Genomic DNA, 18,727 nt, shown 5'->3' on the forward strand with positions numbered 1-18,727 from the left:
CTGGAAACATGTTTTGCTTTTTTTGCAAACTATTCGGTCACGAATCATCCGCTTTTGGATTTTCAGATTGGAAGCATTCCGTTGACCGGGTGGAGATGCATGAAGCGGGCCAGCCTCACCGAAATGCAGTGCTCACTTGGCTTGCGTGCACGCAGGTACGTGGGATAGACGCGGAGCTGTAGGATCAACTCAAAGATGAGGCTAATTACTGGAAAGAAGTACTGCGGAGAATTGTGGCAGTAATTAAATTTTTGTCAGAGCGTGGGCTCGCATTCCACGGAGACAACGAAACACTGGGCTCAGTGCACAACGGCAACTATTTGGGAATTTTAGAGTTGCTGGGCAAGTTTGATCCCTTTCTGGATGAACACTTGAAAAATACGGAAATAAGGGGCGAGGGACACCCTCATATTTGTCATCTATTATATGCGAGGAGTTTATTGGTCTCATGGGTCAGCGAGTTCAAGCAGAGATCATTATGCAGCTGCAAAACGCGAAGTATTTTTCTCTGATAGTGGATTCTACACCGGATTTGAGTCACATTGACCAGTTAACGTTTGTGGTGCATTATGTGTCTGAGGAGGGCAAAATCTTTGAGGGATTTTTGAAATTTCTGCCCATATTTAGCCATACAGGCAAGTCCCTTTTTGACTCTGTCACAAGTCTGCTGCAGGACATGCACATCGACATCAGAAATTGCAGGGGACAGTGCTTTGACAATGCGTCCAACATGTCAGGTGCGTACAAGGGATTGCGTGCTTGAATTCAGGAAAGAAACCCCCTTGCTGATTGGATTCCATGTGCAGCCCACTCCCTGAACCTTGTTGGGGTCTGTAGTGTTGATTGTTGCTGTGACGCCAGTTCTTTTTTTAGGCTGATTCAATCCATTTTCACTTTTTTCGCAGCTTCGCCTAGCCGCTGGAAAATATTAATGGATGGACTTGAGTCTAACGAGAACAAACGCATGGAGACGGTGAAGGGACTTTCATCTACGCGATGGGCGGCACATGCACGGGCTACAAAATCTCTCCGTTTAAATTTCAGAAATGTCCACGACACTTTAAAGGAGATAGCGGAAGATGACAATCAGAAATCAGCCGCACGTGAGGAGGCGAAATCCCTGGCAAAAAAATGAATAGATTCAAGACAGCATTCCTCACCATCATATGGGATACCGTGCTGCAAAGATTTGAAATCACAAGCACGGCCCTGCAGACAGTGGATTTGGACCTAGTTACTGCTGTGGAATTACTCCAGTCCCTCATAGACTTTGTGTACAATTTACGCTCCCAGTTCAAACACTTGGAATCCCAGGCCAAATCACTGTCATTGTCACAGCAGTACACAGTGACTCGACCAGTGAAGCACACCACCCGAGCCGATGACACCGACGAACCTGACCATGTGCACAATGCGGGAGAAGACCGATTTCGGGAGACATTCTTTGTCATAATAGACAAACTGATTAGTGCATTACAGCAGAGACACGCAGTGTACAAAGAAACCTGCACATACTTCGGATTTCTAACACAACTAGACAAATTGTCCCTTAGTGAAATACGTGAGAAAAGTGTCAACCTGCAGGCAAAATACCATGAAGACCTGGCGGATGATTTCCCTGACAAACTGGGGCAGTTTGTGCATTTTGCAAAAGTTTCCACTGAAAACAGAAAGCCGAGGAACTTACTGGCATTCATTCGAGAGAGGCATCTACAAAATGTTTTCCCAAATGTCGACATAGCACTCAGGATTTACCTTACATTGCCTGTCAGCAATGCCAGCGGGGAGAGGTCATTTTCCAAACTGGGCATTATCAAGCATAGACTGAGAACATCAATGTTGGAGGAGAGACTGAACAATCTGACTTTAATGTCAATAGAGCATGACATACTGGGACAACTGGACTTTGAGGAGCTCATTGATGATTTTGCATTGAGGAACAGCAGAAAACGGGCCTTTTGAAATCACTTGGTGAGTCATGTTTTTTTTTCTGACGGGCCGCCGCTGCCTACTCAATATGCTCCATTAATTGTAAAATAGTTTTTAGCGTGTTTGTGTGCACATTTCAAATAGCCTACCCCAAATATGTTGCACCATAAATTTGCCTGTCTGCCTTCTTGCTTGGGTTTGTGAGTAGCCTGGACATGTGTGTATTTTGAACATGTATTCATTGAGCTTTTTAAAAATGTTTTTTAAATACTGGTCAATTACAACTTTGTGAATTACATATAATCTCTATTGACTTGTTTCGCGAAAAAGGTTTGTGGCTTTTAAAATGTGGGTCACCATGAAAAAAAGTTTGTGAAACACTGGTCTACAGTACCTACAGGCTATACATATTGATTTATGCATTTATTCATTTAAAAATATTATTATTACTACTATACACGATAATGTTTCCTTTCATTCTATCTGACTAAGCTACAAGTATTGCAAAACTTCCCTTTTTTTTAAATCTAAATCATACCTTAAGTTTTCTTCTATCTACCACAAATACATTTTATTACCTTTTCTGGGATGATTAGCCTAATACAAGTCACCATAAGTTTAATTTCTTAGTTTCTTTCTTCCTATATTTTTAAGTATAGGTCTATTCAGATATGTTTTGTTTTCCATCATTATTCTGTCAGCTTTGTCAACACTACTGCAATGAGTCATGGCAATAAAGCTACCCTTGAATTGAATTGAATTGAATTGAATTCATATTGCCAGTTCGCTTTAAACGGTAGTGTGTCATAGATTGGTACTGTGTGCGCTGATGTGTCAGTGCACCTGTCGTGGGTTTGTGTGAGGTCATGCGTTAGGACACGATATGAAGGGCCTCATCCTGGTAATTAGCCCCGGGCCTCAGAAAGTGTTAATCTGGCCCTGCTTCCAGTACAGAAGCATGCCTGTATGTGATCCAGTGCCGTCTAAGGGCCCGAAGATCATGGGCACCCAGTATGGTTTTCTGGCCTTGACCCTTACACACAGAGATTCTAAAGATAGAAAACAAAAGCTCGTTTTTTGGGGTAATACTTATCAGTGGCATTTTGTTAATAAGAGAATGACTCAAGGAAGTGTAAGTCACCTACATCTTTTTAATTTGTTTATTATTGTTCCCATTTCCAGTTGTGCACATTTCGGCTGCCGCTTCTCACTGTAGCTTTTTATTTTTCTCTCCCCCCCCCCTTTGTTTTTCTTTTTGTGTTTGTATAGTTTGATGGTTGTTCTTTGTTTGAATGTTTTGTCCGGTGGTTGTGGTGGAGCTCCAGACCCAGTTTTGGGTGTCAGTTCTCTTCAGGCCTTGGTCTGCCATGGGTGATGCCTGTGTTCCTTGCAATGGACTGCAGTGAGGTCGTTACTCTTTTAACATCATGGTCGTCCAGCGCTCTGTGCGGTGGTGCTTCTGTGCTCAGTGCGCTGTTCTGAATGATGTTGCCTGATGGTGTTGTGGTGGCTGTGCAGGCAGTGTGGGACATACCTTCGTGTGCCATTTGGTGGGACTGTGGGTAGCGATGCCACTGGAATTACATCCTAAGCCTCTTTTGGTGCTTTTTTTTTTTTGTAATTGTAAAGTGGCTTTGGGTGTGAGAAAGGCCAAGTTGAAATTATTATTAGAGCAATTCCAGCGTTATGGACGTGACACTTGAACTCAAAATGGCAACAAATGACCCAGTGCATGTTTTATTGTCTCCCAGTATTTAAACAGGTGTTGCATATTTTAAGGCTGTACCATACTGGAGAAGTGATAGAACAAGAACAATTCCCATAGTACATCTAGGGCATGCCAGAAAATGCCAATAAAAGATGCGTTATGGATGTGACAGAAAAAGTATCACTTTTCTTGGGTGACTGTACATTTTTATCAAACTCTGTGAAATTGTAAACCTAATGTCGAAATGGAGATATCCATTTGATAGAGGGGTCCAAGGTGAATATTAAAAAATCTTTGTTTAAAATATTTTGTATTTCATGCAGAGTTTCGGAAGGAAAAGTCAGCGTTATGGATGTGACGAAATTCCGTTATGGATGTGACGCGTCTGAAATAGACATGGCATATGTTTAGAAAATCAGCAATTTAACCACCATAACCCTTTGAAAAACTCTCTAAATATCAGCTAAAACTATCAAAGTTCTTAAATAATATTTAGGATGGCTATTGTTTTGCTGTTTTGTGGATTTTAGCATACATTTCTGTGGCTTGTGGCAATAATATAGAATTGTACATGATCAAAGTTGATTTTAGCTTGGGTTTTACATTATAAGAAAGAAAGACTGACATATTAAGGCGATGGGAACAATTCTTGTGACAAATTGGTTCAACTTATTCACATCTGTAAAATACAGGCCTAGGTGATATCTCTGGGAGTGGTTTTGATGTATTACATGTTGCTTTATTCTTGCATGGTGAGGTTGACATTTACATGGAATTGCCCATTAACGATCTTGATATTGCTGAAAATGAACTGAGTCATATAATTAAATATGCGGGTGATATTACCATCCAAGTTAAGGAATGCAAGAGCAAAAATGCTAATACTAATGAGCAGATACGTAAAGAAGTTGTTGAACAATATTTTGATTGGTTTAGGGACAATTGCCTGCCCTACAATATTAATAAAAGTAATTAATTAGTTATTTATCAGAAAACTAAGGGAGATATGAATTCAGATTGTAGCATAAAGCAAGTAGAGAAGCTTAAAGGGCATATCATTGGTAAATTCAGGAGCAAGATCAATGTAATTCTCCTATTTTATATTAAACTTTGGTCAAATATCTGTAACATTCTGCATTCTCTGCAATTTTTTTTTTACCTTGCGCAATACCAGAACAATTCAGTTGAAATCAAACCATTTGAGGCGAATTGGTCCACCTCTGAAAAAAACTTGCCATTTGGATTTCCTGCCAAACATTGATTTTTGTGACATTGCGTGCGGGACGCCTCCCTCTGAATCCTACGTCAGCGCTGGTTTGTTTATGAGAAAACAACCTGGTGGTTTTCTGCAAATTTCTTCAACGTTATCATATAACTATTAAAATGGTTAACAGATGTATCGTAGGATGGTATAGCAACACCAATCTTGATGGGATTAGTACTCAGCGTTTCCCAAAAGACCAGACAACGAGAGAGAAATGGGAGCGCTTGGTCTACACAGGCTGTGCACTGAAACTGTGCAAGTTCTCGCAGCCTGCTAACACTTCCGCAGGTGACGTCACGATTCTGGCTCCAGACTCCCTTGGGATTTTTCCAGACGTTATTTTTTTCTGCTGTAGACAGATGGCCTTGTGCAAAATTACCCTTCTGGATGAGTGTGTAAAGGGAAATACTTTCATATATATTAAAAAAAAAAATTGGTCCAGGATATGCACTTTAAAATACTAAGAGTAACTTTCAGAGTAATAATAAATTTAAAGAGCATGTTAAGGGAAACTCATAGAAGCAAACAAGTGTCTATATGTCCTTAGATCCTTACATAAGTAAGGTGACCAGCAACCAGATATGAATTTTATGTTTTTTTTAATTATCTCTAGTTTTACCAAAAATTAAAATAATACAATTTATTTAGCGCCTATACAAATATGCTCTAAACACTTTACAATCACAAACTAATAAATAATTCAATAACTAATTAAAAAGGCTAATAACTAAATAAAAAATAAATAAATTTATTTAAAAAAAAACTATAGATTAAAAGCAAGCCTAAAAAAATGCGTCTACTGAAAGCAAAGGTTCACATACATTTTGCCACTCACAGATATGTAATATTGGATCATTTTCCTCAATAAATAAATGACCAAGTATAATATTTTTGTCTCATTTATTTAACTGGGTTCTCTTTATCTACTTTTAGGACTTGTGTGAAAATCTGATGATGTTTTGGGTCATATTTATGCAGAAATATAGAAAATTCTAAAGAGTTTGTCTGTAGTATTTCTATTATTTATTATTTCTATTATTATTTCAGCGGACAGCGGACTTCCTGGTTGAGTTCCTACGCACTTCCTGGTTCCTGAGTGGTTTGCGACGAGTACTTTTTTTTCCCACGCGCGTTGGCGTTAATTACTAATCTTTTTTTAAATTTTCTTTTTTTCTACAAATAATTTTCCAGTAGGGCGGCACGGTGGTGTAGTGGTTAGCGCTGTCGCATCACAGCAAGAAGGTCCGGGTTCGAGCCCCGTGGCCGGCGAGGGCCTTTCTGTGCGGAGTTTGCATGTTCTCCCTGTGTCCGCGTGGGTTTCCTCCGGGTGCTCCGGTTTCCCCCACAGTCCAAAGACATGCAGGTTAGGTTAACTGGTTACTCTAAATTGACTGTAGGTGTGAATGTGAGTGTGAATGGTTGTCTATGTGTCAGCCCTGTGATGACCTGGTGACTTGTCCAGGGTGTACCCCGCCTTTCGCCCGTAGTCAGCTGGGATAGGCTCCAGCTTGCCTGCGACCCTGTAGAAGGATAAAGCGGCTAGAGATAATGAGATGAGATAATTTTCCAGTATTATCTTCATTTTTATTGTACTGTCGCTTTCCTTTTTCCTTTTTTTTCAGAAGAACGCAGAGACCGGAAGCTTTCTTTTTCTTCTCCTGTGTAAAGACCACAAGCGGAGGCCATCCACATCGGATCTGCTTTAATGTCAACAGATCTTCGATTAACGTACATGAATCTTTTCATCATGGCACACCTTCAGCCTGTTCAGTGTGCTGAGTGCAGGAAGTTTAGTCATTCTTCCTCCGTCGCTAGCGATAGCTTTATTAGCTTTATTTGTGATAAGTGCAGATTAGTTAGCTCTCCGACAGAGAAAATTATAGTGCTAGAAGTGCGTGTCCAGGCTTTAGAGAAGGCCAGTGAGCGTGAGAACAGTGTAGTTTCTGTAGGGGAAAGTCTAGATGCCCTAGGTGGAGTTAGTAATCCCCCAACTCCGTCATTAGAGCCCTTACAGCGGGGTGAATGGGTGACGGCTCAGCGGCATAAGCGTAGAGCCAAAGTTACTGCTGAGGCTCGCCCACGGGAGCACCACTCCTCTCCACGTCACGTGTTGAACAGGTTTGCTCTCCTTAGTGATGCACCTGCTGAGAAACTTGAAAGAGCTCTGGTTATAGGGGACTCTATCATACGGCACGTGAAATTAGCTCAGCCTTTAGGGGCACCAGCAGCTTTAGTCAGGTGTATACCGGGAGCCAGGGCACCGGACATAGCAGGTAATCTTAGGGTCCTAGGCAATCACAGGTTCTCAAAGATAGTTATCCATGCAGGAGCTAATGATATATGCCTTCGTCAGTCTGAGGTTACTAAGAGTAACTTTGTAGAGGTGTTTAAATTAGCGAAGGCGATGTCCGATGCTGTAGTATGTTCTGACCCCATCCCAATGTGGCGTGGCGATATAGCTTACAGCAGGTTATGGTCACTGAACTGCTGGCTGTCCAGGTGGTGCTCTGAAAACAGTGTGGGCTTTATAGATAATTGGGCTAATTTTGAGGGCACTGCTGGTTTGTTAGGGTGGGACGGTATCCATCCCACTCGGGAAGGTGCTGCTCTCATTTCCTGCAGCATAGGTCATAGTCTCAGAACAGGCCAAGTTAATTTCTGACAATCCAGAGCCAAGGCCAGGGAGCAGACGAACAGGCTAAACCGACTGTCTGCTAGCTGCACAGAGTCGTCACTCAGGGTCCACTACATCGAGATGGTGTCTGTTCCCCGAGCTCAACAAAAAGGTAGAAATTTTCAGAGAGTTTGTTCCAGTAACCTAATCAAAATAAAATTAGATCATACTGACTGTACAGCTGCTGCCTGCACTTTTGATCTAAAGGTGGGGCTATTAAATATTAGATCTCTTACATCTAAAGTGCTAATGGTTAATGAACTCATTACTGATCAGAAGTTTAATGTACTTTGTTTAACTGAAACATGGATTAAGCCAAATGAATATATAGCATTAAATGAAGCGAGTCCTCCTGGATACAGTTATATACACCAGCCTCGTCTAACTGGCAGAGGAGGAGGCGTTGTGGTTATCTATAATGATTATCTAGGTGCAGGGGCGTAGCCATCATTTTAGAAGTGAGGGGGACAAATTGTTCAGAGGTCTATTGAGTGATTTATCATCCTCTTGCATTCAATTGCACCTCTCCTTAGCAGCTAAAGAACCACATAACCACAAACAGCACAGCACCAGGGAACCAACTTTAGTTCTTTAAAATGATATATCAAAATCTAAAGTCAAAATCTATAAATCTAGAAAGCAAAATTTATAAATAGAATTAAGAATAGTAGTAGTCACATAGCTAGTTATATTCTCTTCTCACCTGTGACCCTGCATAATCATCCCTGTTGGCCTCTGGTCCACTGTCTCCTCTCTCACCCTGCTCTTTCTATTGTGGCAATAAAGATTAAAAAATATATGGAAAGCAACATTTTGAAATAGAATTAGGAATACAGTAATAATAATCAGCAAATTCATGTACTTTAAACTTTAACTACCACAAAAATAAATTAAACCTTTACAAAAATAACAGTCAAAGGAACACAAATACATTTATATTCTTATTTTCTACCCAGAAGTGAGTAATCTTAGAGTAGCCAAAATAGTAACATTACTCAAGTAAGAGTATTGTTACTTTAGAATAATATTACTCAAGTAAAAGTAAAACGTATTTTGCAACAAAACAACTCTTAAGAGGGCGGCACGGTGGTGTAGTGGTTAGTGCTGTCGCCTCACAGCAAGAAGGTCCGGGTTTGAGCCCCGTGGCCGACGAGGGCCTTTCTGTGCGGAGTTTGCATGTTCTCCCCGTCTCCAGGTGCTCCAATTTCCCCCAAAGACATGCAGGTTAGGTTAACTGGTGACTCTAAATTGACCGTGAGTGTGAATGGTTGTCTGTGTCTATGTGTCAGCCCTGTGATGACCTGGCGACTTGTCCAGGGTGTACCCCGCCTTTCGCCCGTAGTCAGCTGGGATAGGCTCCAGCTTGCCTGTGACCCTGTAGAACAGGATAAAGCGGCTAGAGGAGATGAGATGGGAGACAACTCTTAAGAGTACAATTTATCTAAGAAGTTACTTGAGTAAATGTAACTAGTTACTACCACCTCTAAGTTAGCTAGCTAGCTTAACTAACTAAATTGACATCTATTTGTCATCTTTCAGCTAAACATTATCTACATTCAACAGCATTACTCAACTTACACGGTTTGTTTGGAAAAAAACTATCTAAAGTCTTTAGCCTCTTGGCTGGTTTGCTGAACATACAGAAGCACTGCCCAGATCTGAATCACACCAAAGATACTCATACAATATTTTCTAAAGTGTCTCTGATCACACACGACAGTGGTGTTTGTTTGCCGCCTTAGCTCCACCTGCTCATGATGCGTTAAGAGGCGGCTTGGAAAAACGCGTTTCCACATGTTAAAAATGAATTGAGTGGTTGTAATGGCTGTAAAAAGTGTGGGGGACAGAGGGCACAAATACTGGAAGTGCGGGGGACATGTCCCCCACGTCCTCTATGCCCATGTCTAGGTGTAACACAAAAACCTGGTTATAAATTCAATACATTTGAAGTTCTTCATACCCATATAATGTATGTAGCCTCGAAAAATAAGTCTACTCAGTTAATTCCATTACTTATTATTTACAGGCCCCCGGGGCAATATTCTGAGTTTCTTTCTGAATTTGCAGATTTTATCTCAGATCTGGTTATTTCCTTAGACAAAGCTTTAGTTGTCGGAGATTTTAATATTCACTTCGATAACCCAGAAGACCCTTTGAAAACAGTGTTTGTGTCCATTTTAGATTCAGTAGGGATTAATCAGAATGTCATAGGACCAACCCATAATGGTGGTCACGCCCTCGATCTAATGCTAACATTCAGGTTAAACGTAGAAAATATAGTCATATTTCCACAGTCTGAAGTTATCTCCGATCATTATCTCATCTCATTCAAACTATGAGTAATAATATATGCACCTCACCATGCTACTGCATTAAATATACATTCATGTCAACTACTGCACAGAGCTTTATAAATGATCTCCCAGAGTTATCAACTTTGATTGGGTCACTGTCAGCCCCTGCATAACTTGTCCACTATAGACACATGCACACCTGTAGTATGTAGTAGCAACGATTTCATGAATTTTTTTAATGACAAAATTGAGAATATCTGACAAAAAATTCAAACTAGTAATTTATGGTCAGACAATGTAAGTGACCCTGTAGTTAACAATATCAGCCAATCACTTTTTTATTGTCATTGTCATAAATAACAACGAAATTCCGTTGGAGGAACCCAGCCATACATAGTAGGTGTAAAAGTGCATAATGTAAAAAGTGCATAGTAGTGCAAAGTCCCATAATACACATTATAAATAGAGTCCAGTGCAGGCACGAAATGTAAACAGTCATAGTCGTAGCAGCAAGAGGTATATCGGAAAACAGATCAAAAACAGGGGCACCAAAAACAGAGAGCATGGTCAGATGTGGAGTTAATGTAATGTTGCAGCAATGCAGAGTCCAGTTCACAGTTATTGTAGGGTGAGGTGTGGTCTACTGTCCATGGGAGGAGGGGAGAGAGGGGAGTGGGTCACTGTTCAGCAGCCTCACTGCCTGAGGGTACAGGCTTTGGGCCATTCTGGTTGTTCTGGCTGGTAAGGCCCTGTACCTTCTGCCTGAGGGCAGCAGGTGGAACAGGTGATGGGCCGGGTGGTGTTGGTCATGGAGGATATTACACACTCTCTTCAGACAGCAGGAGGTGTAGATGGTACTGATCTCTGGTAGAGCGGTCCCCATGATTTTACCCGCTGTTTTTACCACCTGCTGGAGTGCCTGCTGTTCGGCCTTAGTACAGCTGGAGAACCACACAAGGAAACCAGACATCAGAACACTGCTGATGGCACAGTTGTAAAAGTTCACCATCAGCTGTTTCTGGATCCCGGCATTCTTCAGTTGCCTCAGGTAGTAGAGCTGTTGCTGGGCCTTTCCTACCGCTGAGGTGGTGTTGATGCCCTAGGACAGGTCCTCAGTGATAGTCACTCCCAAGAATTTGAAGTACATCACCCTCTCCACCGCCTCATTGCCAATAAAGAGTGGAGGGTGGTTGTTTTGTCTCTTCTTGCGGGGGTCCACAATCATCTCCTTGGTCTTCTTGATGTTCGGTATGAGATTATTACCCACACACCATGACACTAGATGTTGCACTTCAGCCCTGTAATCCGTCTCATTATTGTTGTTGAGAAGTCCGAGCACTGTAGTGTCATCAGCAAATTTAACAATGAGATTGGAAAGAGAAGAAGCAGAGCAGTCATGTGTGAACAGGGTGTAAAGCAGAGGGCTAAGCACACACCCTGGGGGGGCCCCAGTATTGATTGAAAGGGTGGAGGAAGTGTGCTTGTCTACTCTCACATTCTGTGTTCAGTTTGTCAGAAAGTCCACAATCCAATTGCACAGTGAGATGTTCAATCCAAGATGGTGTAGTTTGGCTTGGAGCTTGAAGGGCCAGATTGTATTAAAGGCCGAGCTGAAATCGACAAAGAGGAGCCTCACATAGGTGTTCTTCTGCTCGAGATGCTCCAATAGTGAATGGAGCACAATGGCAATAGCATCCTCAGTCGACCTGTTCTGTTTGTATGCAAATTGGTATGGGTCAGGTGTTGGTGGTATTGCGCCTTTAATGTGTTTGTTGACCAGTCTTTCAAGGCATTTGGCAGGAATGGAGGTGAGTGCCACAGGTCTGTAGTCATTCAGACATGTGACATTTGACTGCTTGGGGATGGGAACTATTGTTGCTGCCTTAAAGCAGGTGGGGACCCATGATGTGGACAGCGATGTATTGTAAATGGAGGTGAAGACATCTGTTAGCTCTGCAGCACAATCTTTCAGCACGCGGCCCAGCACACTATCCGGTCCGGCTGCTTTTCTGGTGTTGATGCTGTCGAGGACACGTCTCACCTCATGAGAGCTCAAGACTGGAGCAGGGTCAGAGGAAGGGGGGGGCAGCACTGGGTCTGTGTTTTTCCTGTCAAAGCAGGCATAAAAATAGTTTAAAATCCTCAGCTAAGGTGGCATCAGCTGAGGAAGATGTTACTGTTGCTTTGCTCTTGTAGTCCATGATGGCCCTGATGCCCTCCCATACCTGCCTGGGGTTTAATAGAGTTGCTGAAACAGGCTTCAATATGCCTCCTATATTGTTGGTTGGCAGTATTGATACCTTTCCTCAGTGCAGCCCTGGCTCTGCTGTATGCCCCAGAGTCCCCAGAGCTAAGTGCCGCCATTTTCCTACATTATAACTGTATCAGATCAGCAATTAGAACATTTTATTCCCCTAAAAGAAACTGAATTACTTTCATTAATCTCAGCATCAAAAGCCTCAACTTGCGTACTAGATCCCTTACCTACATGTCTATTCAAACAGATAATACCTGAAGTAATTGAACCGCTTCTAAAAATAATAAATTCTTCTCTTAGGATTGGCTATGTACCCAAATCCTTTAAACTAGCAGTTATCAAACTCCTGATTAAAAAACCTGACCTTGATCCCTGTCAGCTGTCCAATTATCGGCCAATATCAAACCTCCCCTTTATCTCCAAGATCCTTGAAAAAGCTGTGACACAGCAGTTATGGTCATATTTACATAGGAATAACATCCATGAAATGTATCAGTCAGGATTTAGACCTCATTATAACACAGACAGCTTTGGTTAAAGTAGTAAATGACCTACTGTTGGCGTCTGATCAGGGCTGTGTCTCGCTGCTTGTGTTGCTTGACCTCAGTGCAGCATTTGATACCATTGATCATTCCATTCTTCTGGATAGACTAGAAAATGTTGTGGGAGTTAAGGGAACAGCCCTCTCCTGGCTCAGCTCTTATTTAATTGATAGCTATCAGTATGTTGATATAAATAGTGATATTTCTAGATGTACTGAGGTAAAGTTTGGTATTCCACAAAGTTCTGTCTTGGGGCCACTGCTTTTTTCTTTATATATGTTACTTCTGGGTATTCATAAACATATTAGTTTCCACTGTTATGCTGATGACACACAGTTGTATGTTTCTGCAAAACCTGATGAGAGACACCAGCTTTATAGAATTGAGGAATGTGTGAAGGACATTAGACACTAGATGCTTATTAACTTCCTTCTGCTTAACTCTGACAAGACAGAAGTACTTGTACTCGGACCACATGCAGCTAGAAGTAAGTTTTCTGATTCCACAGTAACTCTGGATGGCCTTTCTGTTTCTTCATGTGCAGCAGTAAAAGATCCTGGAGTTATTGACCCCAGTCTTTCACTCGAAACTCACATTGATAACATTATCCGGATAGCTTTCTTTCATCTCAGAAATATTGCTAAGATAAGAAATTTAATGTCACTACATGACGCGGAAAAAACTAGTTCATGCTTTTGTTACCTGTGACGGTCACGGACGGACCGCACATTTCCCTTGCCTCGCGGCTGTGAAGCAGCCCTTGTTCACTGCCTACCTGTGCCTAAACACACACATCCTGGCAACTCCAGGAATATTGAGTTAAACGCTAATACATTAAACTTTGCTGGTACTTTTTTGCCCATGAACACTGTTTTTTCCATAAATGTCTTTGGTAAGAAAAACGCAACACAGACCATTTCTAATGTTTCTTTTTAATGTACCAAGTTGCTGCAGAGACTTAGGTGCTGAAAAGAAAAAAAGTAATATACCGTTTCTTGCCGTGGTGATTAACTGTCTTGTCGCATCCTGCGGGTGGAAAAAGAGTGCCGATATGAAACAGACTCATTTATTTCATTCTGGCCACAATTGGTCCGGTCCACTTGCTAGAACGTCATAGGGAAGACGGAGATGGCCTTGATCAAGCCACTTCTATATCTCTGTATTACAGTGAGGTTTTGCGATGTTTAGTTTTAATGTTTATGTTGTCAACTTGTTGTTTAAATGTTGTAGGATGTCCTTATGATGCATCAGAGTCTGTAATGTTATTGTTTGTGTTTAGTGATTGTTATGTGTTCCCCTTTTCATGTTGGAATGGTGCTGGTCATCTTCTTTATGTATGTTAGTCTAGTCCTGTGTCTTCAGTTTTAGCGTTTGATCTCATGTGGTGAGTTTGTTTTGACATTGACTTTGCTGCTGGTGGTTCTCTGCTCTTAAAGAGACATAGCAAATATTTTTGGGACATTCTAGTTGACAAATTTTGTATTTTTTTTTTTGAAAATCTATTTTTGTACAAATCTGTTTTTTTAAATATCAAAAATACAGAAGAAGAAGGGAACAGTGTGTTTTGAACATTGTTTGGCTAAAAATTGCCACTAAGTTTTAAAAATAAAAACTCTTGCTTGGATTTTTTTTTGTCCTCTCCCTCTGTTTTTGGTCTGATCCATTCGCCCTTAATGGCGCCCACTCATCTATCCTGTTACATTACCTCCAGGTTGGATTATTGTAATGCCTTACTGTCTGAATGTTCCAATAAGTGCATAAACAAGCTCCAGTTAGTTCAAAATGCAGCAGCAAGAGTCCTTACTAGAACTAGAAAATATGTGCCCAAATCCAGAATCCAGGGACACATGTCCACCTGGGGGCATTTTGAGTTATTGACAGATTCAGAAAGTACAGTTTCTAAGCTTTCCAATGATGCCTTCCATGTGGAGATCTGACAATATTTGAAGAATGTGAGGCCTTTTGAAAGTGCATATCTCTTAAAACAGAAAAGGGAGAAAATCGCCCTCAAAGTTTTCCATCTCAGCTACTCTGGGTGTAGGGCGGGCACATAATGGTGCTCATTTGCATGATATTAAGGAAAGCTCTACCCCCTACGAGCTAGCACGATACTACTTTCATGTAAACAAAGAACACCACGTCAATTTTCCTTCCATGCAAAGTATGCCCAAAACAATTATGAAGTACAAAAATAAGTCCTAAAGTATACTTTAACATTTTGTGGTTGAAAAATTACTCACACCGTAAGAAAGATAGCACGATGATGACACAACTAACACAACGCTAGTTTCATGTAAACCCTCGGTTACAACCGGCCATACATGCTCCTACGGCCGGTCTACATGCAAAAAACGCAAGAAACGCACGGAGGGCGCGTGTGATGTGCTGATTTTCGAGCCGCAAACCGGCCGCAGAGGTTCTTTGTCATGTCAAACAAACTCTACGGGCGCTTACGTTTTTTTCAGGTTGCAAGACAAACTTACGGCCAACGCGCGTCTTTCTCCATGAACAAAAAAAAAAACGCAGTGATTTGGGAAACGCCAAAAATCACACGGCCAAAAAATCGTACGTCCGGTTGTGACCTAGGCTTAACCAAACCACAACACTCTCTGTTACATGCAAAAATAACCACACAGCCTTAGGTTAATAAACTTACCCCATCAGAAAGAGAAACGGCGCCTTGCACACGCCAATGCCTCCGATGGAAGGTAATCCTAGCTTCCTTTTGGTTGGGTTTTTTTGCTAGAAATGGTTATCTCCGATGTAAAAAACGTGTGTCTGTTTGCTTCGCGGTGTTTCAGCCCCTCTGCGCTCTGTTTAGCTTGCTCATTCCATAGTGAAATTACATGCCTGTATGCAGCTTAAGTAGCCACAAGCTCAGCTTGTATCATATAGCTGATTCGTGAAAAAAAAAAAAAGGACTTAAATCATCACGTGAATGGCCCATATGGTAATTTACCCACACACCCCAGCAGGCAACAGTCCTGACAAAAACGAGACAAATTGCAACAAAAAAAGTATGCTTTTCCAACAAAACAATCTATTATCTGAAATACTGATTGCATTCTTCAAGATCTCAACTTGCACATGATGGAAAAAAACAAAAATCACAAATTTCGAAAAAAAAAATGCTTCTTTTGTGATTATCTCGGATTCGTTTCGGCCGACATGTGTCCCTGGATTCGGTGAGGCATCACATATGACCCCATCACCCCTGTCTTATCCACACTGCATTGGCTCCCAATCAAATTTTGTATTGATTATAAAGTACTACTATTGACCTTTAAAGCACTGAATGGTCTCACATCACAGTACCTGAGTAAACTTCTGCTCCTCTATGACCCGCCCCGCCTACTTAGATCAAAAGGTGCAGGCTATCTGATGGTACCTCCCATAGTGAAGGCTACATCAAGGGGCAGAGTTTTTTCTTACAAAGCCCCACAGTTATGGAACAGCCTTCCAAGTAGTGTTCAGGAATCAGACACAGTCTCAGTGTTTAAGTCTAGGCTGAAAACATATCTGTTTAGTCAAGCCTTTTGTTAATGGTGTTTGAGGTAAAGATGTAGATCTGGAGGGTCCTCAGACATAGTGTTTTGGTAAACTGGGATGTATGGATGCTATCAGTCCCCACTCGCTTGCTCACTCGAGTTTGTTGACGGTGTAGTGGCTGGCTGCTTTATGTTCTGGGACTCCCTCATGCCTGTGTTATCTTCTGGCTCTCCCCTTTTAGTTATGCTGTCATAGTTAGTTGCCAGAGTCCCTGCTTGTACTCAGTGCAATATGTATACTGTTCCTACTTATTCAGGTGACATTGGGCATACCCAACAACCTGTGTTTTTCTCTCAGTTCTCCCCCCCCCAAATCTGTCCCTCTGAGTTACATGTTGGTCCTGGGATCGAGATGCTGAACCTCTTCTACTCCTCGGACCTGCCTGATCCATCCTGGTGCCCTGTGTCTGGTTGGAGTCTCATCGCATCGCTCCTGTGGAGGGCGGCCCCATGTGGACAGTTGGGGGTCGCGCCTGGAGGATGCTCTGGACTCTTGCAGTGGTGCTTTTGTGCTGGGGACTGCAGTTGACTTGCTTACTGCAGTTGACTTGCTGACTTTGGGACTGTGGTTGTTGTGAACGGTTTTGCGCTCGGGTTTCCGTCGGTGGGGGGTTTATAGCATCAACAAAGCTGACTTTATGTTCGGACTGTTAATGTTATAGTCATGTTGTCTGTTGTTGCCCAAATGAGGATGGGTTCCCTTTTGAGTCTGGTTCCTCTCGAGGTTTCTTCCTCATGTCGTCTAAGGGAGTTTTTCCTTGCCACCGTCGCTACAGGCGTGCTTGTTGGGGATAAATTAGGGATAAAATTAGCTCATATTTTAAGTTATTCAAATTCTGTAAAGCTGCTTTGCGACAATGTTTATTGTTAAAAGCGCTATACAAATAAACTTGACTTGACTTTCAGGAAATGCACCTTCCAAGAGCAATCCTATTCAGCCATGTACCAGAAGAGGGAAATTGGAGGGTCTTGGATGCAGATCACGAATGCAAAATTCCAAGTTCCTTCTGCTTAATACTGGCTTCATTTGCATTCTTTGTCTCATCCTGGGACTTGACCATGTCTCAGTAAAATAAACAAACAAATTAATAAATAAGTAAATAAATGAATGACCAATAAACTTAAAGTCTTCTGGGCAAATGCTGATATTTTTTTAAATATTTCCTTTTATTGTGAAGGATAATGTTTATGTCCAATTTATCATAGAATTAACTGAGATGAGACTGAACTGGGGGTGGCACGGTGGTGTAGTGGTTAGTGCTGTCGCCTCACAGCAAGAAGGTCTGGGTTTGAGCCCCGTGGCCGGCGAGGGCCTTTCTGTGCGGAGTTTGCATGTTGTCCATGTGGGTTTCCTCTGGGTGCTCTGGTTTCCCCCATAGTCCAAAGACATGTAGGTTAGGTTAACTGGTGACTTTAAATTGACTGTAGATGTGAATGGTTGTCTGTGTCTATGTGTCGGCCCTGTGATAACCTGGTGACTTGTCCAGGGTGTATCCTGCCTTTTGCCTGTAGTCAGCTGGGATAGGCTCCAGCTTGCCTGCGACCCTGTAGGACAAGATAAAGCGGCTAGAGATAATGAGATGAGACTGAACTGGCTGCATCAACTGCTAAATTTGCTGTATTGCAGGCCTCAGATCTGTAAAGTTCTTCTCAAGCACCCTCAGATGGCATGAACTCCTATCTCGAAAGGGAAAAACGGAAATGGCAATCCATCAACGTCTTAAATCCTATAGTGAAAGAATACAATCTGTGATTTTGGAAGCCAACAAAAGAAATCAGTGCGATGAAGGGATCATTTCCATCTAATGACCCACAATTACCAGATGTGCAAAGAAAGGAAATGGAACAGTGGTCTGAGGCTGCCTCAAAGCAGTGGGCCAATCCCAATGAGCAACAGCAAGAAACCAATACTATGGGAACATTATAACAAATTTGTCGCCAGCCAACAATGGCACCAATGGAGGGTGAGCAGAGGCAATTCTCATATCAGCAAAGTGGTCAATATTCATCTAGTGACCTCCTTACCATCATGCACAGAGAAAACGACATAACTGCATCTTTAGTGCGACAACAGTACATTGTCCATGCCACCCCAAGAAATTCCCATATTTGAAAGGAATCCACTCCAGTAAAGGGCATTTATCAAAGCCTTTGAACAAGGAATGGAGCAAAAGGCAGGAAAGGCAGACTGCTTGTACCATTTGGAGCAGTTTACAAGAGGACGACCACAAGAACTAGTGCGCAGTTGTTTAGTGACATACAGGAGCCATCATTTGGTGCCATAGGGGAAAAGAATCCCAACAAGTTTAAATTGCAGCCCAGGGATAGAATAAAAGGAAATATTGTCACCACAACAGTAACATCTATGGATTTGTCTGAGGGAGTTCTTGAACCAACTTCAGATTTAGAGACATCTAAAGGAGTTGAATGTTTTTTTTTGTGTGTGTGCTTGTGGTCACACTTTGGATGAGTATAAGAAGTTTCAGAGAAAGGGGCACAAGGAAAAGATAA

This window comes from Neoarius graeffei, chromosome 3 (genome assembly GCF_027579695.1).
Source record: "Neoarius graeffei isolate fNeoGra1 chromosome 3, fNeoGra1.pri, whole genome shotgun sequence".
Lineage (NCBI taxonomy): Eukaryota > Metazoa > Chordata > Actinopteri > Siluriformes > Ariidae > Neoarius > Neoarius graeffei.